This window comes from Balaenoptera borealis, assembly GCF_965194805.1.
Source record: "Balaenoptera borealis genome assembly, chromosome: 15".
NCBI lineage: Eukaryota > Metazoa > Chordata > Mammalia > Artiodactyla > Balaenopteridae > Balaenoptera > Balaenoptera borealis.
This window is the reverse complement of record NC_138871.1, coordinates 71777686-71802521: the sequence shown is the minus strand read 5'-3', so window position 1 is coordinate 71802521 and position 24836 is coordinate 71777686. Positions and strand designations below refer to the sequence as shown.

Here is a 24836-nt window from a genome sequence, read left to right as displayed (position 1 = left end):
CAACATTTAAGCTGAGAACTGACTGACAAGTTGCCAGGCATGGGAACATTTAATATCTATTTGATTAGTTTAGCTCAAAGAAGTTTCAGTTTATATAGTCACGTGGAAAATAAAATTCAAACCTAATAATAAGTATTTCATCAGGGTGGTTTCACTTACAAAACAAATGAACAAAAAAACCAGGTAACATGTTTAAAAAAAAAAAAAAGGCATAAAGTAAAATGTTTCATTCCCCTCACCTTCCATCCGTTCCCATTCTCCCCTAGCTCCTCTCCCATGTCCCATCTCCTTCCCATTCTCGCCCATCCCCTCCTCAGACACTTATTAGTTTCCTGTGTATCCTTCTAGCATTAAAGCAATCATAAACAAACACAAATATTTTTTTTCTCACTTTTGCAAACAAAAGGCAGCAAGGCATATACAATATTCAATACATGACCTTTTTCATTTAATACATCTTGGAGGTCCTTATGTTTATATAAAAAGCTTTTTTTTTTACAGCTGCATAATATTCCATTATATGGAAATACCACAATTTATTCAATCAGTCTTCTAATGATGGACTGGGGGGCTGCTTCCCTTCTTTTGTATAGTATACAGCAGAAATAACTGGTACCCTGTATCACAACTCCTCAGCCCACGGATGAACTCAGCCTCAGTTGCTGTAGGCAATTCCCACTTAACACTCACAGTGTCCACCTCATGCTGATAGTAGCCTATCTCAAGGTTCCATAAGTCTCTCCACTTTCCTGCCTCAGGAACTTCTCCTACACCAAGGGAGCCCAAAAAGCAACAGGGCAGTCCAGAAGAGCAAGGGAGTTAGCAATTTTAAACCAACTGCTGGGGAGAGTGGAGTTGCTATTGAATAAATGTTCCAGATCCTAGCTTAAACCACCCCGTACATGTACAAGCCCACAAATGAAGAAGTCATGGTGACAAGGATAAAGGCTATGCATGAGCCCATCAGCATAGCCTTCTTCTCTCAAAACTGACGCAGCTTAGCTACTGTTGCTGCTGAGTGTCCACAACTTGTCATCAGCAAAGGCAAACTCTGAGCCCCCTATTTGTTACAATCCCTCAAAGAGATGAGCTAAGCATTTGGATGGCAAGTTGACTACACTGGACCTCCTCCACCCTGAAGGGGCAGCAATTTGCCCTTACTGGCACTGACAACCATTCTGATAAGTTTGCCTTCCCTGCCTTCAGTGCCTCAGCCAGCACCACTATCCAAAGGTACCTAGTTTACCAACATGGGGCAAACACTGCCTCAGACCAAGTGACTCTTTTTTTTACAATGAACAAAATTTAACAATGGGCAGTGAGCACTGATCTCACCATACACTATATCACCAAGAAGCAGTAAGCCTGAGAGAACACTGGAATGGCCTCCAAAATACAGTAAATGCATCCTAAAAGTACAGTACAGAGGTGTGAATAGAAATAGGATTGGTTCCTATAACCCTAGTGAGCAAATACAAGAACTCGTTTCCCATTCCTGCAACTTTAGGCTCTGCTAGAATTAGAGATCTTTATTCCCATGGGGAAACATTTTTAATCAGAGGGCTTTTAATCTGAATCTGAAGTTAACAACTGTTGGTCACTTTGGGCTCCTCATGCTGATGGACCAGGAGGCAAAAAAAAGGAGTTACTATAATGTTGGGATAACTAACCGTACTAGTTAGGTGGTTCTCAGTGCTTCCAAGCCTGGTAATAATAGGCAACAGCAGCATAAGGCAAAGGCATGATGAGGGAAAGGCAAACAGGGGCTCAGTCCCTTCAGGAACGATAGTCTGGGTCACCCTACCAGGCAAGCAACCTAGATTAGCTGAAGTCTGGCCAAGGGTGAAGGAAATCTAGAATACATAGAATTGGAGGGAAATGATGAACCTATGGCCTTGGAACCAGGCACTGTAGCAGAGACTATAGCTTATTCCATTAACCGTCCTGTATTAAGTCATTTTTAGAGACTGCTGCCAGCCTCTATCTTGAGAAGTTGGTAACAAGAGTGGGTTTAATATGGAGCACTAGCTGTGTAAGAAATAAACTATAACAGAGTCTTCCAGTGTCCTGCAACACTCACACTGCCAACGTCCCACCTCTCCACATGCTGCTCTCTGTACCTGACATAACTCTCCGCTCCTTTCTATATCTGAAAGTTTATCTGTCATCTAACAAAACAGCAAAAATTTTCAAAACTGGTGATATTCAATCCTTCGAGGGTTGAGTAAGACAGGCACTTACACACTACACAGCTGGGAAAGTAAACTAACACAACTTTCTGGAAAGCAATTTAGTGAACATGTAACTTGAAGGGTCTTTCAAAGAGTGACATCCTCTTACCCAGCAACTTTTCTTCTAGCAATCTACAAAAGCAAAATAACAGAAATACACAAGACAGCTAGGCACAAAGGTGATCACTGTAGTACTATTTCTAACAGTTGTAAAAATAAACAACCTAAATTCCCAATGTTAAGATAATAAAGTAAATCAACTTAACTCCCCTCATAAAGAGATCTTTAGTTCAAGAGCAAAGCAGAAACCACAAGCCTTTTTATCTTTATGGCCTTCCAGTTAGACAATACCTGAAACATAAGAGGAACCCAATAAATTATTTCTAAATTGAAAACAATGACATATTATGTTGTCATTAAAGATATCTGTAAGCAGAGTTTTCAGTGATGAGGAAACGCTTATGATATACAAAAACCACAAGCAAAACTGATTACACAATTAAGATTTCAGTTACGAAAAAGAACACAAGGATTAGAAATAAATGTCAAAATGTTGATGGTATTACCTTAGATCAGTTATTAACTTACAGTCTAGGCCCATAGGATACACAGCTGGCTTCAGGATTCCATGAACTCCTTTGGAGTTATGTACAGTATTTAGTGTCTGTATCTTTTTCTGGAGAGAAGATTCACAGCTTTCATTAAATTCCAAAAGGGAACTTTGACCCTGAAATGACTAAGAATATGCCTCTATGTGACAGAATTAATTGTAAGATAATTTTTTCCTGCTTCTTTACACTTTTGTTTTTAAACTTTCCACAAGGCACATTACTAGCCAGATAATCAAGGGGAAAGAAAAGGGGAAATTAGTTAAAAGTGTCCATAGTTCACCAAAAAAAACAATTAATCCCTAACAAAAAAATTAAAAGAACTGCATATTGAGACATTTCCTTAAAACATTTCTATCAGCTCAAAACATGTAATTTTCCTTTGCTTATATACATTTCTAATATGCCCAACTCTTGTCCACATTGGAGGATCAAGATTTCATACAGGGTTCAGCCAACAAAGGAGAAGGAATAGGAGGAGGAAACCAAGGCTGGTAGTACCACTCTATAAATATAATGTGTTACTACTACAAAAGAATTTCAATAGAAGGATTCTATGTCTAAGCTAAAAAGTAGGTTCCAAATTCTAGGGTTATTAGGCCATCCCTGAAAACTTTTTCCAATAAAATGAAGTGGGCTAAACCATTCACTAAAAAATGGAATTGGGATAGCAATCATAGATCCTAATTAAAGTTAGGGTGCATCTCTTATCCCAACTTTCTATCTACTACAATTCTCATTTATGATTACAAGACAGAGATAGGAGTATACGAATAATAAAACCAGTAAGCGTGATTTCAAAGATATATCGAACTTTAAACTCTTCAAAAAAGTCCACTTTTTCTCCCAATCACTAATGGAATTGTTAGGAAAATTGCCTATGTAATAGGACACTTCAATAATTACAAAAACCACAAAGTGTTCAAACATGTTCTGACTCTTATGCAATAAAACCATAAATTACAAAAGCTAAAATAAGGGAATTCCCTGGCAGTCCAGCGCTTTCACTGCCAGGGCCCAGGTTCAATCCCTGGTGGGAGAACTAAGATCCCACACGCCTCACGGTGCAGCCCCAAAAACAAAACAAAACAAAAAAAGAAGTAAAGTCATTAAAATTGTTTTTAATCCCTATGCCAAAAAAATCTTGGACCAAGAAGGAAAGCACAACTCTAATACCTAGACTAAAGAAGTAAATGAAAGGTAAAATTATGAAAAAGGAAGCAATTTATTACATGTAAATGTATTTCACTTATTCTCTTAAACTACTTGATTTTTTTTACCATATTTAATTGATTTCAACAAATATCTGAACACAAAGTCATCTTCAACATCCAAATTTATACTCTACTATCCTCAACATACTATCTTCACTGGATTAAGTTTAATCCAATTCCAGTCTTTCAAAAATGATTCTCATGTACACCTTTAGTAATGTACCTATCCTCAGTTAAAATGCCCTTTTCTCCCCAGACCCATAAAATACTTAACCTTTCTCATGGGCGCAGACCCCTTTGAAAGTCTGATGAGAGCTATGAAGACTCTTCTCAGAAAAAAAAATATAATTTTTATGGTTAGTTTTTGTGAGTCCACAGACCCCATGAAGACTAAGGTAGATTTGTGTTTTTAGCAACTTACCTACCATTCAACATTCTTCTGGTAAAAGGCCCTGGTTTTCTTTTGGAGATTCACCCCCCTCCTCCATTCTCAATCTGTATGGTGGGAGTCAACACTAACAATAAAGCATGAAAGCAACCTCTTGACCACAGTAACAGGTTTAGAAATGGGGACAACACTCAAACTAAGGCTAAAGGAGAAGAATAACAGGTAAAAGACATCTTTTTTTTTGCCCCAGCAACTACTGGACTTAAACTTGAATAGTGTGAGACTGATGCTAACAGCTTTCTAATATCCCCAAGGCAGAGAGAGAGAGAGGGAAAGAGAGAGAGAGAAACAAAATCTTGACAATGTGATTATTTAAAGACTGAATGCAAGCATACCTGAAGCTCTTGCTCCATATTTTTCAGCAATAAACCAATAAATTCCCTTTTCTTCCTTCTACTACTTTGGGATAGGTTTTCTACCACTTTCAAAACAGTCCTGAGACAGAACTCATTACTAGATCAAGACCAGGAACTCCTGAAGTAAAAGACAAATCTATATTCTGAATCCATACATATGGGTTCATAACAGTAAAGCAAATTATGGTGAACACTGGCAATGATTAGCCTACTACTCACAAAAAGCTTTTAACCATACTGTAGCCAAAAAAAACAACAACAAAATTTCACATGATATTTTTCATTTAAGCTTTGTAAACTACAGAACTATGTGACAAAATATTCCCAGAAACTAGCCAAAGCATCGCCTTGAAGCTACCAAGACAAGGCAATTATCTTAGGACTGTAGAGTTTCCCAAATGTCGAACAGAATCTGGATTTCTACATCCTTGCTCAAAAGAACCAAGCTCAGATAAAAATCTCTCCTCATCCAGGAAGTCTGCTAGCATTTCAATGACATCCTTCCTTCTCAATTAACTTAGGTACTTAAAAAGGGTAATTTCAGCAATTTATTTTATATACGTATATGTATGTGTGTGTATACATATATAAATCATTCCTAGTTATTTTAGTCTCTTACTCTTGTCTGCACATAGTGAAATGCACTTATTCAGAGACAAAACAGTCAATGTTTTATTTAAAAGAGAACTAGAGGGCTTCCCTGGTGGCGCAGTGGTTAAGAATCCACCTGCCAATGAAGGGGACATGGGTTCAAGCCCTGGTCCAGAAAGATCCCACATGCCGCAGAGCAACTAAGCCCATGCACCACAACTACTGAGCCCACGTGCCACAACTACTGAAACCCGCGCGCCTAGAGCCCGTGCTCCGCAACAAGAGAAGCCACCGCAATGAGAAGCCCTCGTACCACAACGAAGAGTAGTCCCCACTCACCACACCTAGAGAAAGCCTGCATGCAGCAACGAAGACCCAACACAGCCAAAAATAAAATAAATAAATAAAAAACACATGCACCCCAATGTTCATAGCAGCACTATTTACAATAGCCAGGACATGGAAGCAACCTAAATGTACATCAACAGAGGAATGGATAAAGAAGATGCGGTACATATATACAATGGAATATTACTCAGCCATAAAAAGGAATGAAATAGGGTCATTTGCAGAGACGTGGATGGACTTAGAGAGTGTCATACAAAGTGAAGTCAGAAAGAGAGAAACAAGTATCGTATAACAATGCATACATGTGGAATCTAGAAAAATGGTATAGATGATCTTATATGCAAAGCAGAAATGGAGACACAGACATAGAGAACAAATGCGTGGCTACCAAGGGGGAAAGGGTGGGAGGAATTGGGAGACTGGGATTGACACACAGACATTATTGATACTATGTATAAAATAGACAACTGATGGGAACATACTGTGTAGCACAGGGAACTCTAACTAATGCACTGTAGTAACCTAAACGGGAGGGAAGTCCAAAAGGGAGGGGATATCTGTATGTGTATGGCTGACTCATTTTGCTGTGTAGTGCAGGCTAACACAACATTGTAAAGCAACCATACTCTAATAAAAATTAATAAAAGAAAAAAGAAAAAAAATGGGGAAAGGACTTGAGTAAGACATTTCTCCAAAGAAGACACACTAATGGCCAAGAATCATATAAAAATAATCACTAATCATTAGGGAAATGCAAATCAAAACCACAATAAGATGTTATCACACCCACTAAGATGGGTGCTATTAAAAAAAAACAAAACAGGGCTTCCCTGGTGGCGCAGTGGTTGAGAATCTGCCTGCCAATGCAGGGGACACGGGTTCGAGCCCTGGTCTGGGAAGATCCCACATGCCGCGGAGCAGCTGGGCCCGTGAGCCACAATTACTGAGCCTGGGCGTCTGGAGCCTGTGCTCCGCAACAAGAGAGGCCGCGATAGTGAGAGGCCCGCGCACCGCGATGAAGAGTGGCCCCCACTTGCCACAACTAGAGAAAGCCCTCGCACAGAAACGAAGACCCAACACAGCCATAAATAAATAAATAAATATTTAAAAAAAAAAAAACAAAAAAAAACAAAACACAAAACAGGAAATAACAACTATTGGCAGGGATGTAGAGAAACTGGAACCCTGTGCATTGCTGATGGGAACGTAAAATGGTGCAGCTGCTATGGAAAATAGTTTGGTGGTTCCTCTCAAAAAATTAAAAATAGAATTATTATATGATCTAGCAATATCACTTCTGGTTATATATCTGGAACAATCAAAAGCAGGATCTCAAAGAGATCTGTGTACACTCATGTTCACAGCAGTATTATTAAATAGCCAAAAGGCAGAAACAAACCAACTGTCCATTGACAGATGAATGGATTTTAAAATGTGGTATACACCTATGATGAAATTATTCATCTTAAAATGGAAATTCTGACGCATGCTACAACATGGATGAACCCTGAGGACATCATGCTAAATGAAATAAGTCAGTCATAAAAAGACAAACATTGCATGATTTCACTTTATGAGGTGAGATATTCAAAGAAATTGGAAGTAGAATAGTGGCTGTCAGGAACTGTGGGAAGTGGGGGTTGGGAAGTTGTTTAATGGTAGAGTTTCAGTTTTGCAAGATGAAAAAGTTCTAGAGTTTATGCACAACAATGTGCATATACTTAACACTGTACACTTAAACATGATCAAAATGGTAAATTTTATGTTATGTGTATTATACCACAATTTTTTTTAAAGAGCAATGTGGATAGATAATAAATGTTAGTGGTAGAATCCCCAGGTGGTGGGTATATGGTGGGTATTCTCTGTAAAATTCATTCAAATTTGTTGTGTGTTTTAATTTTTTCATAATGAAATACTATGAGGAAAAAGAACAATGTAGCACTCTATGTGCAGATATGCAAAGACATTCAGACATTATTAAGCGAAAAAAGCAAGTTGCAGAATTATAGATACCATTTGACTCCTCAATTTGGGGGGGGAGGTGTTATATATATGTGAAGGAACTTTCTAGCCATTTATCTTAGAAACCATTATCAGTGTTTTCCACTGGAAAGAGAGTTGGAGAGGTAAAAGTATACCCTTAAGTACTGGGGATTTTTGCCACATGCACCCATTACTTGTACACATATACATTTATACAGCCCTATAAATGTCAACCCTTCTGTAATTTGTTTTAGTGTATGGTATGAAGCAGGGATATAAGTTTTTTTCTCAAGATGATTAGATTTCAACACTACCTGTTTACTGAATTTTTAGATATACCTGACTGCCTTGGGGCTTTCACATCTATACTATTCACTAGTCTTTTCTAGTTCCACATCATTGCCATCTTGCTTTAATCACTGTATCTTTGCTATACATGTTAATCTCTAGTAATATAATTTATGCCTCACTACACTTCTTTAAAAAAATATATTCTAACCCAAATGCACTTTTGATTTGTTTTGTCAGAGTGGAATTGCTTTAAATTTATAAATTTACTTGACAAGAACTAAAATCTTTATCATAATGATTCTTCCAATCCAGGTGCAAACTGGCTCTCTTCAATTTTTCCATCCTTTCCCAGGATTTTTATTTTCTTCACCTAGACCCTGTATATTTCTTATTCAACATATTCCTAAACATATTTTTCATAATATTTTTAATTATTGGTATATAGGAACTCTATTTATATATTTGCTTAACAATCACCTTTCTGAACTCTTACGTAAATCTCTAACAGATTTTTAGTTGATTCTTTTGGGATTTCTAAATAAGCAATCATAATATCTGCAAACAGCAATACTTTTTTTCTTCCTTACACCTCATTTATTTTTCATGCCTAACTACACTAGCTACAACTTCTAAAACAATGCTAAATAAAAGTAGTGATAGCAAGTTTTCTTGTCGTAGTTCTAATTTTTCCACTGTTTGTCTCTAGTGTTTCACCACCATTATCATGCTGGCTGTTAGGCTAAAACAGTCTTTATGTTATAAAAGCATCTTTCTGCCCAAACTCAAAAAAAAAAAAAGTGGTCAGGTAATGGAAGTTTTGTTGTGTCTTATTACTATTTTTTTTTAAAAAGGGCAATATGCTGAGTTTATTTCCACTATTCCCAAGACTACTGTTTTAGGAGGAAAATAAATTTAAGAGTCAATTATATCTAAGTCACCCATATAGAGAAAGAAATTCTACTTAAGCTTACCTGCCTGGGTATGTATGTGTTTTAACACTTTCTTTTAATTGAAAGGTTTTAAACAGATATTGAATTTAAATAACTGCTTTTTTGACATGTGAGATAATCATATAGCTCATACCTGTTAGGTAACACTAGGTGCTATAACCAAATCCCAAAATTTCATTAGCTTAACACAATACAAGTTATTATTCAGTTATAAACAGTTATTCAGCTGTGAACTAAATTATTAACTGTTCAGTGCAGCTGGTTTCTATTCAGTAGGCACACCCTGCTCTTAAATACCTTGACCCAGAAGTGACACACATTATTTATGCTGACATTTCACTTTAAAAATAGTCACTTGACACCACCTACATACAAGGGAGTCTAGAAAATAAAATCCTTGCCTAGGGAGCTGGGCAAGTACCCATCTTTACATATAGTTTCTCATTTTTGACATCTCTACATATAGTTTTCTCATTTTTGACCTAATAATTTGATGATAATTTCCTAAAAACAAAGGAGCTTTGCGTTCCTGGAATAATTAATCCTCATTAATCATGGTGTGTTGTTTTATTATATTGCTGTATTTACAATTTACATACACAAGTGCTTAGTAAAATTAGCCTGTTTTCCTTTTTTTGTCCTATTTGTTATCATGTTTTGATTTCAGTTAGCTAGCATTACTTCTGCTATATATGTGGTAGGTGTTCAATACTTTAACAGTAAAACCGCTATCCCGTCAGAAGGGAAGTCAGACACAGTTTCAACAATACTTGATCCAACAGACATATAGATCCTAGTTGCCGTAATACAGACAGAAGTAATTTACTGTAGAAATACAGCATAAAGAACACTGAACAAACCAGGAAGCTAATATATTCTGAATAATGGCTGTGTTAAAACTTAATATAAAAATGTCATAATTTTCTGAAAGCCTCTGAAGGACTTTACAAATTTTTTGGTTGAAACCTTGGCTATTTCCTGCAACAGAGAAGGATGATACCCCATGGAAACTACCTTCCACAGGCCAGTGCCAATCCAGAATCATTTCAGAAGTCCTTGAGTTATCTAGGCAGGACATTCAGTATGAGAGGAGCTGGAAAGTAAATTGGAACAAGAAGATAGGAAAATCTACCAAGAATTCTAGGCAACAGAGTTTAGCCCTAGCAATAAACATGTTGCCTCCCTGATTTCATCGCCTACATCTCTCTTCCTCAATCACTTTACTTCAGCTACGCTGGCCTCCTCACAGTTCCTAGACCAAGACAGGCACACTCCTGCCTCAGTCTTTTCACTGACTGCTCCCTCTGTGTAGAATGCTCTTTCCCTGAGTATCTGCAAAGTTTTGCTCTTTCACCTCCTTCAAATGTTTGGTCAAAAGTCAGCTTCTCAGTGAGGCCTTGCCTGAATACCCAATTAAAATTGCAAACGACTCCAAACTCGCCCAGCATTCCCCAGCCATCTTGCTTAATTTTTTTCCCATAGCACTTACCTCTAACAAAACATATAATTTATTTATTTACCATGTTGTCTGTCTTCCACCCCCATCCACAAATTAAGTTCCATACAGACAGGGATCTTTTCTTTTCTCCTGATTTGTTCACTGCTACATCCACATGCCTGGCATACAGCAAGTCCTCAATAAACATTTAACTAAATTAAATGTTCCATATATTGAATCTCCAATGATATGACATTGAGATTTGGTGTTTGCAAATTGATCCTATCCTAAGCCAACCTAAGACACTCACCAAAGAACCACTCCTTCCATTAGCTTACAAAGCTAAGAACCTGATTTTTTTAAAAACTGACAATATTTATAACGATACTATGTCCCTTGGTCTCTATATGGAAAAAAGTCAGAAAAGGTTTCAGAAGAAAATGTGATCTCCACCCTACCCCAGAGTACATTAGTTTGGAGCCTTCCTTCACTTTACAGCAGCCATGTCTTCTTTATCTCCATTTTGTCTACCTTTCAAAGGAAATTTTAAAACAAACAAAAAAAACCTCATGTTACAAAGGGAGGCTGGTAAAGGGAGGGTGTGGTGACAAATAAACACAGGAAGAAATCCAAATTTTATAGGGAAAACTTCAGACTAATATGTATATGTTTAAGTACTTATATTTTAAACTTTTCTAGCCGTGTAAGGCAATATTATTCTATTACAAATGAACTTCCCAGCTATCTCTCTATAACTTCTACACAAAAAATGTTAGCTTTAAAATGTATCCACTATGGGGCAAAACTAATCTCACGTACTGCTGGTGGCATTATAAATTAGTACAACCCTTAAATAAAGCAGTATACCACATAGCAAATTACAAGTAACTATATTTCTAATCTTCCCACAGGAAATACTCCAAAATATAGGATGGGTTCCAATTCCAGGTAAGATGGGGTAAGCATATTCCACTCTATCACTCCCAAAGAATGTAGCTATAAAACCTGAATGGAGCAGCTAAGGATTCTGCAAAGTAAATGGTTTCATCTCAAGATCACTAGAGCATTCACCAAGAAGGAGAACATTCTGGGTCATAAAACACACCTTAATAAATTTAAAAGAATAGAAATCGTGCTATGACTGCTCCCAGGTCACAGTGGAATTAAACCAGAAATCAGTAACAGAAAGATACCTGGAAAAATCCCAAACTATATGGCCATTAAACAACACACTTCTAAATAACATATGAGTTAAAGAAGAAATCTCAAGAGAAGGTTTAAAATATCATGAACTAAATGAAAATACAACTTACCAAAATTTGTGAGATGCAGGAAAGGCAGGGCAAAGAAAGAGATTTACAGCATTGAATTCATATTAGAAAAGAAAAAGATCTAAATTCAATAATCCAAGCTTCCATCTTAGGAAACTAGAAAAAGAGGAGCAAATTAAATCCAAAGTAAGCAGAAGAAAGAAATAATAAAAATTAGAGCAGAAACCAGTGAAGCTGAAAACAGGAAACCATAGAGAAAAAGCAACAAAACTAAAAGCTGGTTCTCTGAAAAGTTATATATAGTCAGTAAGCCTAAAGCTTTAAAATAAAAAAATTTAAAAAAATAAAGAAAAATTATCAGTATCAGAAGTGAAAGAGAGGACATCACTACAGACCACATGTGCAGTAAAAGAATAATAAAGGAATATTATGCCCACAAATTTGACAACCTAGATAAAACGGACCAATTCCCTGAAAGACATAATCTGTCAAAACTTGACAAGAAGAAACAGACAATCTAAAACAATGAATGATTAATTAATAACCTTCCAAAATAGGCTAAGATAGATTCACTGGTGAATTCTACCAAACATTATAAGGCAGAAATTATACCAATTCTCTACAATTTTTTTTCCAAAAGAAAGAACCCGAGGGAATACTTTCTAACTCATTCTGAGGCCAACAATACCCTAATATCAAAACCAGACAAAGACATTATAAAAAAAGAAAACTGCAGACCAATTATCTCGTTAACACTGATGCAAAAATCCTCAACAAAATACATATTAGTAAATAAAATCCAACAATGTATGTATGTTTTATTCATTCATTCATTCATTCATTCATTTATAGCTGCGTTGGGTCTCCACTGCTGCATGCGGGCTTTCTCTAGTTGCGGAGAACAGGGGCTACTCTTTGTTGCAGTGCGAGGGCTTCTCATTGTGGTGGCTTCTCTTGTTGTGGAGCATGGGCTCTAGGTGCACAGGCTCTAGGGCTCATGGGCTCAGTAGTCATGGCTCACGGTCTCTAGAGCACAGGCTCAGTAGTTGTGGCTCGCGGGCTTAGTTGCTTCGCAGCATGTGGGATCTTCCTGGCCCAGGGCTCGAACCCGTGTTCCCTGCATTGGCAGGCGGATTCTTAACCACTGGGCCACCATGGAAGTCCCAACAAAGTATTAATAAATAGTAGCAGGCAGATTGAGGAACACCTGAATGCAAAGTACCTCCAAACTGGCAATGATGTTAGCAATTTTTCGCCTCCAGTATCTCAATCCGAACTAACACAGCCCAAAATCTGGAAATGGGCATCAGTGTGGACAGAAAGTGTTCCATCAGGACAGGTGTCTCAAAACGCTCAGAGACAGAACAGAAACTTCCTCATTTTCTTTCTTTCTTCTATTTTTAATTTTCCCTGATCTCTTGTACCTCAAACCCCAAGTAATCCTGTGGCAACAGCAGCAATGGAGAAAGCAGGTGCCCAAAACTCTGAAGGAGGGAAATCTTCCCCTCCAATCAAAGGAACTATGCTCTTTTTCCCTCTCACGTCTCCTGCTGCTTGGCCTGACGGAGGCATAGTTGTAGGAAGTACACAGAGGAGTAGAATAAAGAAACCCCCAAATTTCTGGCCAAATAAATGAAAAAGGGGAGCCCCCAGGGAATCTGAAAGTACTGGGAAGATTGCAGACAAAAGAACTCAGGAAAGTGATCCCCTTAAAGTTGCTTATGAACTCCTTGGCTAACACCTGAGCTGTGGATACATGGACTGAACGCTAAAAAGTACAGAAAGTCTTTGAGAACTGACTATGGGATAGATGAGGGATCAGCAAACCTTTTCTATAAAGTACCATATAGTAAATTTAAGGTTTTGTGGGCCCAACAGTCTCTGTTGCAACTGCTTAACTATGACTATTATAGTATGAAAGCACCCACAAAAAATACATAAACAAATGGGCGTGGCTGCATTCCAGTAAAATTTTATTTTTGAAAACAGGCAGTGGGCTGGATTTAGCCCACAGGCCATGGTTTCACAACCCATGGGCAAGACCACCACCCAAATCCCAGACAGTCCACTGATGGTACACACAGGGACAAATCCAAACATCACTAAAAAGGCTTTGAAAACTTAACTGACATTGAAACAACAACCCACAGAACAGACAACCCACAGGTCAGAACCTGAGGCCTGAACCCAATTCAGTCAACTACTTGCTAAAACAAAACTATTAACATTCTCCACAGAACTTAAACAAGACCCAGAGTGTCAATTATACAATATCCAAAATGGCCGGAATACAATCTAAATTTGGTATACAAGGAAAATCTCAACTTGCTTAGGAAAAGAAAATAAAGACACAAACAAAATAACACTGATATTGGAAATGTTTCACAAAGACTTTAAAGCAGCTATTGTATATGACTCAAATGAACTTACTTATAAAACAGACTCACAGACATAGAAAACAAACTTATGGTTACCAAAGGGGAAAGGGGGTGAGGGAGGGATAAATTAGGAGTTTGGGATTAGTAGATACAAACTACTATATATAAAGTAGATAAAAAACAAAGTCTTACTATACAGCACAGGGAACTATATTCAATATCCTGTAATAAACCATAACGGAAAAGAATATGAAAAGGAATATATATAAATATAGGTCTTCCCTGGTGGCGCAGTGGTTAAGAATTCACCTGCCAATGCAGGGGACACGGGTTCAAGCCCTGGTCCAGGAAGATCCCACGTACCACTGAGCAACTAAGCCCGTGGACCACAACTACTGAGCCTGTGCTCTAGAGCCCGTGAGCCACAACTACTGAAGCCCGTGCACCTAGAGCCCGTACTCCACAACAAGAGAAGCCACCGCAATGAGAAGCCCATGCACCGCAACAAAGAGTAGCCCGAGGTTGCCGCAACTAGAGAAAGCCTGCACGCAGCAATGAAGACCCAACGCAGCTAAAAATAATAAATAAATAAAATAAATAAAAGTATATAAATACAGATGTGGATAACTGAATCACTTTGCCGTACACCAGAAACTGACACAACGTTGTAAATCAACTATACATCAATTTAAAAAAAAAAAGTACAAGCCACAACAAAGGAGCCTACCTGCTGCAACTAAGACCCGGTGCAACCAAATAAATAAATAAATAAAGCAGCTATTATAAAAATGCTCCAACGGTTAACATGCTTGAAATGAAGGGAAAGATACAAAGTTTCAGCAAAGTAGAAGATATAAAGAAAAACCAAACGGAAATTTTTGAACTGAAAAATAACCAAACCAAACCAAAACGTCACTGGATGAATCAATAAAAGAGTGAGTAAACATGAAAATAGAGAAACAAATTATCTAATGATTAAATTAAAAAAATAAACCCTTACTCAAAATTAAAAATTTGTGTGCCAAAGGACATATCAAGAAAGTGAAAGAACAACCCACAGAATGGAAAAAATATTTGCAAATAATGTGTCTGATAAGGGACTTGTATGCAGTATATAAAGAATTCTTAGAAATCAGCAAAAAGACAAATAATCCAATTTTTAAATGGGCAAAGGATATGAATAGATATTTCTCAAGAAGAAGATATACAAATGGCCAGTCAGTACATGAAAAGATGCTCAATATCATTATTCATTAGGAAAATACAGTTCGCATACCCTAGAACGGATATAATTATTTTAGGGGAAAAAAAGGAAAACAACAAGTGTTGGCAAGGAGAAATTAGAACCCTCAAACGTTGCTGGTAGTGCTGTAAAACTGTTCAGCTGATATGGTAAACAGTTTGGTAATTCCTCAAAAAGTTAAACAGAGAGTTAACATATGGCCTAGCAATGCCACTCCTATATACCAAAAAGAATTAAACATATGTTGACACAAAAAGTTGTACACGAAATGTTCATGGCAGCATTATTCATAACAGCCAAAAAGTATAAACAATCCAGATATCCACCAACTGATGAAGAGAATAAAAGGTGGTATATCCATATGATGGACTATTATTCAGCCATAAAAAGGAAACATGCTACAATATGGATGAATTTTGAAAACATTATGCTAAGTGAAAGAAGCCATACACAAAAGGCCACATGCTGTATGACTCCATTTACATGAACTGTCCAGAATAGGCAAACCCACAGACACAGAAAGTAGATTGATTAGTGGTTACCAGAGGCTGGTAGGAGGGGAGAATGAAAAGTGACCACTAATAATAATAAAGATAGTAAATATCAATAAGAGTGAAAATAGAAAAAGAGAGAAAAATTAATGAAACCAAAAGCTGGTTCTTTCAATTGATTAAAAAAAAACAACTGAAAAACCTCTAGCGGAAAAAAATGGGAAAAGACAAATTACCAGTTATCAAGAATAAAGAGGGGATATATTACTACAGACTCAATGAATGATAAGGGAATACTACAAACTACAGACATAAACTCAACAACTTAAACGAAATGGACCAATTCCTGGAAAACCACAAACTACTCAAACTTACCCAAGAAGACACAGATAACCTGAATAGCTCTATAATTATAAAAGAAATTTAATTCATAGTTAAAAGGCTTCCACAAAAGAAATCTCCAGACCCCAGAATGTTTCACTGGTGAACTCTAACAAACATTTAAAGAAGAAGTAACACCAGTTCTACATACAGTCCATTCTCATTATTCACAATAGTTATGTTCTATAAAGTCGCCATGAACACTAAATCAGCAAATACTGAAGCACTGCTCCTAGATGAAATACACAGTTAGGTTCCTGCAAGCCTATGGTCATACTTTTGTCAACTGATCAATACATAACCTTGTCTTTATGTGTGTTTTGGTTTAAAGATATTTAATACATATTATTGACTCACTGACTTTGAACTCATGGCCAAAAGCACTGTAACTCATGCTAAACAAAGTTTATCTAACACAGGTATTTTCTCCATAAGGCACATCACAGCTTTCCTGCACTTCAGAATACTAGACAGCACTTCAGTACTATACTTGGGAGCCATTTTAAATAGTGAGAGCACCAAAAAAAAAAAAAAAAAAAAAAATAGTGAGAGCACCAACAAAAAGCACAAAAATGCAAACACCATTGCACTAAATAGACCACAAACAGGACATATTTTCACTATGAGAGCTGAAATGAAAAGGCAGATCACCTTGTTCGACTTCAGCAGAGACCTCAGTGTCAGATGACAAATGTTTTGCCACTCAGCAAATGTCCATGAATGGACAAAAGAGCAAAAGCGCCAAGTACTGTCTGGGGTTAGGAGTATATTTTCGCAAGCAGGTGAATTCACAAATACACTTGCCCCTCGAACAACACAGGTTTAACTGCACAGGTCCACTTATATGTGGAATTTTTTCAACAGTAAATACTACAGTACTAAACGATTCAAGGGGGTTGAACCTGTGGATGAGGAACAATGGATATGGAAGAAACGCTCATATGGAGGGCCGCCTACAAATTACTCAAGGATTTTTGACTGTGCAGAGGGTTGGCGCCCCTAACACCCTAGTTGTTCAAGGGTCAACTGTACTGAATCCACGAATAGTGATGATCAACTATAATCTCTTTCAGGAAATAGGATAGGAAGGAAGACTTCCTTTTTTATGAGATCAGCACTATCCTGATACCAAAGCCAGACAGAGACAATAGAAGAAAACTACAAATTAATATCCCTCATGATCATAACCATAAATGTCCTCAACAAATCCAATCTGGATTGTAATACACCACAACCAAGTGAGGTTTCTTTCCTCAGGAATGCAAGGCCAATTCAAAATTTGAAAATCCATGTAACCCACCATATTAAAAGTCTAAAAAGTAAAGCAAATGATCAAATGATTCAGAAAAAGCATTTGACAAAATTCAACATCCATTCATGACAAAAACTCTCAGCAAACTAGAAATAAAAGGGAACTTTCTCAACCTGGTAATAAGTGTTCACAAAAAATATACAGCTAATAAGAAACATTTTCATTAAACCTTTGTCATTTGCTACCACCTCTTGTCTGCCAGGAAACAGACCTGGGAAATACACGTGAAGCAAATCCAACACTAAATGAAAGATTGGAAAAGATGCCCTTCTTGCCGCCCACCCATCTGTTCTCAAGGTGTGACTTTCCTATCACAAACTTGTAATAGGTTTTCTCCTGGCAAAACTATTCTTACCTTTTATCAGAAATAAATATATCAATATTTAATAGTGTTGTCACAAATATTTAATGATGTTTTCACAAAAAGCATCATGGAGCCCAGAGCCACTGTGGTGCACAACTCCAGGAAGCAATATTCACATAAATACAATATGTAAATATGAATGGTTCCCCCTGGAGTTGTGCAACACAGATTCCTGATTGATTGTACCACCTCAACAAACCTGAAGAACAGCGGCACATAGGATAGTAGAATGGAAAGAACAGTGGTATGAGAATTCAGAGAAAAGAAAAATCAACATGAGCTAGAATAACTGGGGAAAGAGTTTACTTTCTTTTTTCCTCTCAAGAATCGTACAATTCTGTTGTGTTGAAGAGCATTCCAGAACCTCCTGTATTTATGAAAACTTCAGGAGACTGGCAGAACTTAAGTATAGGCTTCTGTTGGAGACCTGTAAGTGGGATAGATGTACAGAGAATAGATATAAAATGAGAAAAAAAAAAGGTATACCCCCACCCATCCTTCTAATTCAAGAGAGCCTCACTCTAACCCTTATAACCTCGCCATAGCTAGATTCTTCAGCTCTCTACAATACACCCCACAAATGGCCCAAAACACAGATGTTATTGCCTGCATAAAAACTCTCTACAACTCCTAGAATAAAAATATTTGTCCGCCCAATTTGTACAACTCACATTTTAGTCCCCGCTTACCTTTTCTGGCCTTTTCTTTTACTACACTTCACAATACTCAAAGGTAAATAGCATGCATAAAACATATGCTGCATTTTGTCAGCCTTTCTTCTGCCTGGAATACCCTTATCCATATTCACCCCTGAATACCCAGGTCAAACCCTCCCTGAGACCAACCTTACCATGTTCCCTCCTCCACCAAATTTCAGTAATACTTTTAGTTTGCTATTATACAGCCTCAACAACACAAATTTATTTTTTGATTATATTTTATTATAAAAGGTGAAAACAATACAAAGTTATCTCACAGTTCTCTACGTCAGGATTCTGGGCATGGGTTAACAGGGTCTTCTGCTTAGGGTCGCTTAGGGTCTCACTGAGCTGAAACTGAAGTGACAGCTGGGACTGTGAACTTATCTGAGGCTTGGGCTTGTATTCTTTTCCAAGCTTACCACGAAGCTTACTTGTTGGCAGCTTTTAGTCCCTTTCTGTTTTCTTGCTGACTTTTGGCCAGGAGCCATTCAGCAACCAGAGGCTGCCTGCCATTCCTTGCCACATGCCCTTCTCCACAGCAATTCAAAAAGTATAAGTCAAGAGAGTGAGATTTGGGGCAGAATCTCCTAAAGCATGAGATGGATCTTTCAGTGGGTTCCCAAACTTGTCCATAGCTAGTTTAAGTCTCTGTGTGATTCCACACTGACCTTGGGAAACAAGTGGCAAATGGGGTCCCTGAGGTTAGAAGGCTTTTCATTAGAACTGTTTCAAACCTCTGCACCCATCTGCTAAGAAATAACATCTTCACAATATTTAGTTTTCCCATTCAGAAACATAAAATGATCTACATTTACTAATTTCTCAGTAATATTAACAAACAGTGCTTACAACATACTAGGCATTGTACAAAGAACTTTTCATACATTCTAGCCGAATCACCTAACACTCCAAATGGTAAATTCTATTATTATCTCTATTTTACAATTTGGGGAAATTGAGAACGCTTAGTGTAAATCCCTACAACTCCAAATGTGGCTCTTAGACCAAACCACCAGCATCACCTATGAACTTGTTACAAATGCAGACTCCCTGGCTACACTGCAGACCTACTGAGTAATCATCTACATTATAATAAGCTCCCCAGATGATTCTTTTACACATTAATGTTTGAGCACTGGTTTAAATAACTTGTTCAAGCTGACACAATAAACTCAATAAATTAAAGAGCCAAGATCAGATCCAGATTGTTAAGGTTATTCCCAAGTTGCTATTAAAAATAGTCCTGGGGGCTTCCCTGGTGGTGCAGTGGTTGAGAATCTGCCTGCCAATGCAGGGGACACGGGTTCGAGCCCTGGTCTGGGAAGATCCCACATGCCACGGAGCAACTGGGCCCGTGAGCCACAATTACTGAGCCTGCGCGTCTGGAGCCTGTGCTCCGCAACAAGAGAGGCCGTGATAGCGAGAGGCCCGCGCACCGCGATGAAGAGTGGCCCCCACTTGCCGCAACTAGAGAAAGCCCTCACACAGAAACGAAGACCCAGCACAGTCATAAATAAATAAATAAAATATTTTAAAAAAAAAATAGTCCTGGGACTTCCCTGGTGGTCCAGTGGTTAAGACTCTGCGCTCCCAATGCAGGGGGCACGGGTTCGAACCCTGTCGGGGAACTAAGGTCCCTCAGGCTGCACGGCTCAGCCAAAAAAATAGTCCTATATTCCTCATTATGTCTTTCATAGGTGATTAATGATATACATGAAAAGTGTTCTTCTATTATCTTTATCTTGTAATCCATCTCTTTTTGACATCTTCTTTCTCCCTCTCTCTCTCTCCCCCACACACAAACAATGTAAAAGAGAAAACCTTTCCTAAAATATCAACCCATTTCATGGGTACCATCCATTTAAACTTACAAAATTTGTCAGAACCACTCAAATCATATAGGAAACTAATCACTATAAATCAATAGCAACACATTTAAATTTTTATGTTACTATTTAGAATAAGTCACTAACACCATTAAGCACTTTATTTGAAACTGAATATGGCTAAACCAGCTACTGAATAATTCAGACATCAGTGGGTTAAAGATTCAAGATGATTTGGGCCATCCCAAGCTGTGAACTCCAATGAAAGTCCATTCCAAATGTAATATCAACTGCTAAATGTCAGCAGCCAAAGAATTTTCAAATGAAAAGTCTTTCAAAACATAATTTTTTACTAAAAGATAGATCAAATTACTGAGAAGACGCTATAATTAATAAGGTTTACAATGTCCCTTGATGCCCAGGATTAAGTACATCTGTATTTACCATTAACCTATTTTAGTTTTTGTCAAGCAAGGTCAGAAGTAAGAATTATCACAGAAACTTCCCTATGTCCAAATGTAATTCAAAAGGGTCTTGGGAGGCAAATACCTTGGTGTGTCTTGAAATAACTTTCTTTCTTTTTTTCACAAAAAAGATATTCAAGATATTCGAAATTAGTTGACTAATTTTACTCAAACTGTGCTCTCTTGAATGTGAGAACAGTGTCTTCCCTTTTATCTCCAATAAAAAAAGGTGAACAAAGATTTAGCACTCATGTACAAGAAAGCAAGTTAAAACTCTGCAGGTAGAAACACTTAAAAGTCTCTGCCTTCAAAGAACACAGACTTACTAACATATATAAACTGAATTTCCTCCTACTTGTCCACAATAAAATATGTATTTTATTTGGGGAAGATATACCTTCACGGCTAACCATTTTCTTTAAAAGCACTCAACTTATAATCTTTGAGAAAGCTTTTCTTAATAGGACTCAAAACCTAGAAAAGCACGAAAGGTAAAGACTGGTAAATTTATTTACATTAACAGAAAAAATGTCGGGCTTCCTTGGTGGCGCAGTGGTTAAGAATCCGCCTGCCAATGCAGGGGACACGGGTTCGAGCCCTGGTCCAGGAAGATCCCACATGCCGCAGAGCAACTAAGCCTCTGTGCCACAACTACTGAGCCTGCGCTCTAGAGCTCGCGAGCCACAACTACTGAAGCCCACACGCCTAGAGCCCGTGCTCTGCAACAAGAGAAGCCACGACAATGAGAAGTCCGTGCACCGCAACGAAGAGTAGCCCCCGATCGCCGCAACTAGAGAAAGCCCGCGCGCAGCAACAAAGACCCAAAACAGCCATAAGTAAATAAATAAATAAATAAATATTTTTAAAAACATAAAAAATGTCTGGCAGAATAAAAAAAAAACTGCATAAATCAAGTCAAAAGCCAAAAATGGGAAACAGATCTGTGACACATATGACAAAGGGCCAGTTTCCTTAACCTACAAAAGCACTCTTAGAAATTAGTACAAAAACGACCAGGAAGCAAAAAAAAAAAAAAAAGTGCAAAAGATCTGAATAGACAAGTTTACTGAAAAATATACAGTCAATAAGCGTAGGAAGCTTATTGTTTAGTGTCTATAATAGTAGCCACTAAACCAATGTGGCTATTTAAGCTTAAATGAATTAAAATTAAATAAAATTCAAAATTCAGTTCCTTAGTCAAACTAGCCACATTTCAAGTGCTCAATGGCCACATGTGACTAGTGGCTAGTGCACTGGACAACACAGATATAGAACATTTCCATCAAGTTCTACTGAACAAAATAACAAAAGAAATGCTTTGTTAATATATCAAAATGGCAAAGAGTAAAGACTGATAGATTTCTTGGATAACAGAGAAAAGTGGGAAAAAACAAGAACCTTCAAAATTTTGGAGGGGAATATAAACTGCCACTAACTCAAGTTCACAAACTCTTTATCTTAACTATTCCATTCACACAAATGTACATACACATACGCCCAGATATATATACTGAAGTATCTGTTACAAAAGAGGAAAAAAAAACTATAAATGACTATTTTAAATGATGGTACATCTAAAAACAATGGAATATTAAGAAATCATTAAGAAGAATGAAACAGATACATAAGTAGTGGCATTAAAAGGCATTCTTGACATTCATAAAGAATGCAAATTGAAGAACTGTATATAAAATATAGATAGGTATACATGTTTATACATATTTCTACATACAAGTATAAAAGTCCAAAAAGCTGTATTCAAACTATCAACTATAACTATAGTCAATTTGTTTGATAACTAAATTATTTTCAATATCTGCGTATGCAGACTTTCACTTAATCCCTATTTTCCGTATAGTGACTCATCCAAGACTAACTCTCTACAAACTGCTGTTCTACTTTTTTTAAAATAACGAGCCTATATAACTGTAACGGTAACTCAATTTAAGCACTATTGTTTTTAAGTCATATCTAAAGAGTTCTAAAACTAAGTATATTCAATAACCTTTTAAAAAACAATAAAAACATGATAAGTCAAACTGTACTAAAAATACTAAATTGCACAATACTACAACACTATAAACTATGAGGATGGCCTCTATGAGGTATGGAAAGAAAGAAAACAGAAGTAGAGGGGCATTCAGAGGCTTTTGTAAAAAGGACAAAGATAGCAGGTTTTAACAAACCTTACTGATCAGTTCCCTGTAGTTATATCTTCCACACACAGTGGCCTCCTTCCAGACAGCTTTTGTAGTGAAAATATAATGCCCTTTCACCGACAGCAAAATTGCACAGCCTTTTAAAAGTAGATTTTGTGGATGAGGAAACAGCAAGGACTTCTGCAAATCTGACATCATTTTCTCAGCTCGTCATAATTCTAGGAGATGCAGCAGCAGCACCTCTCACAGAAATAGGTGTTCAAAAAAGATTTTTTTCCCCTTTCTTTTCCTTAGTTTCTGGGCTTTCAAGACAGGATCATGAGAACAGGACAGAAGGAAAGATGAACCGAAAATAATACAAAATTCAAGAGCAAAACACAGGGGAACTTTACTTCAACATTAAGGCAAGAATGAAAATCGCTCAAGCAAAGAATGTTACATCAAATCACTGAGCACAAACAGACTTGCAAATAGCAATTTCATAAATGTATCTCTTATAAGTTTATGTCAATTATACCTCAATAAAGCTGAAATTAAAAATAAGGTAGGGGCTCCCCTGGTGGCGCAGTGGTTAAGAGTCTGCCTGCCAATGCAGGGGACACGGGTTCGATCCCTGGTCCGGGAAGATCCCACATGCTGCTGAGCAACTAAGCCCGTGCGCCACAATTACTGAGCTTGCGCTCTTGAGCCCGCGAGCCACAACTACTGAGCCCACGTGCCACAACTACTGAAGCCCACGTGCCTAGAGCCCATGCTCCACAACAAAAGAAGCCACCCCAATGAGAAGCCCTCACACCACAACGAACAGTAGCCTCCACTCGCCGCAACTAGAGTAAGTCCGTTGGGCAGCAACGAAGACCCAATGCAGCCAAAAATAAATAAATAAATAAATAAACAAACAAACAACATTACAAAAGAATAGATTTAATATGTTTTTCCAAAATGCACACTCTCTCCTGGAGATTCTAATACAACTATAAATACAATACAAATACAGACATACAAGGACTCTGGCCTAGTCAATATAGATCCAAGAAGATATTACCAGGCCCGGCCATACTCCTAGCAGAAGAAAATTACTCATGGTAAAGATTAAGAGTACTGAACATTTCTAAGTTAATACGTCTGTTTTTTCTAAAGTGTATTTTCAGATGTTTTTCTTTCTAATCATCACATATATTTTATCATTTTACTTTTAAGTAATTCTTTTCTGTTTTCAATACTTCCTCCATAAAAGTAATGAGCATATGAGAGTTACTCCTTTAATAGAAACTTTCTATTTTCCAACTTATTCCCTAAAGTTAAATGACTTTAGGTAAATAACATAAATAAAAACCTATGTACTTTCAAAATAGTATTAACCACTAAGTGAAGTCTACATAGAAATACAAACATAAAAACAAACCACTTTTTCTTCAGTCTACAAATCACATGCTAAAGATCTGCTGTGCTCCTGATCTCTAACACCCATACTTCACTTATACTTTGACCACTTCACTCCCCAAAGATACACAAAGGTACCTCTAGTGCAATCTCTAAGGTCTGCCTCTCTGCCCCTTGCATCTGCAATCACAACAAACTTGTCCTAAAAGGACATGTTTCCCTTTTAATGCTGCCCTAGTTGTGGTGGGTGACAAGGGAAAAATCAAAAAGAAAATGGTATCATCAAGATTATACTATTTCGAAAGCTCTGCTTTGCAAAAACAGCTTAATTCCTCAGGGATGTCACCAAATGTTTACATGACACAATGTTTTGTTTTGTTTTTTTAAAAAGAATGAGCAGAA

At 37.4% G+C, this 24836-nt stretch overlaps 1 protein-coding gene and 1 long non-coding RNA gene across 3 annotated transcripts in view; one reads left to right on the top strand and one right to left on the bottom strand.

The window, feature by feature from the left end:
* ASXL2 (ASXL transcriptional regulator 2) overlaps window positions 1-24836 on the bottom strand; it is a 138622-nt gene that overhangs the window by 109391 nt on the left and 4395 nt on the right. The window lies entirely within an intron of this gene.
* LOC309611905 overlaps window positions 1-24836 on the top strand; it is a 348213-nt gene extending 323377 nt beyond the window's left edge. The window contains exon 2 of the long non-coding RNA XR_014234825.1: window positions 1-24836. This exon is cut by the window's left edge and continues 9167 nt beyond it. This is a non-coding gene — a long non-coding RNA (uncharacterized lncRNA).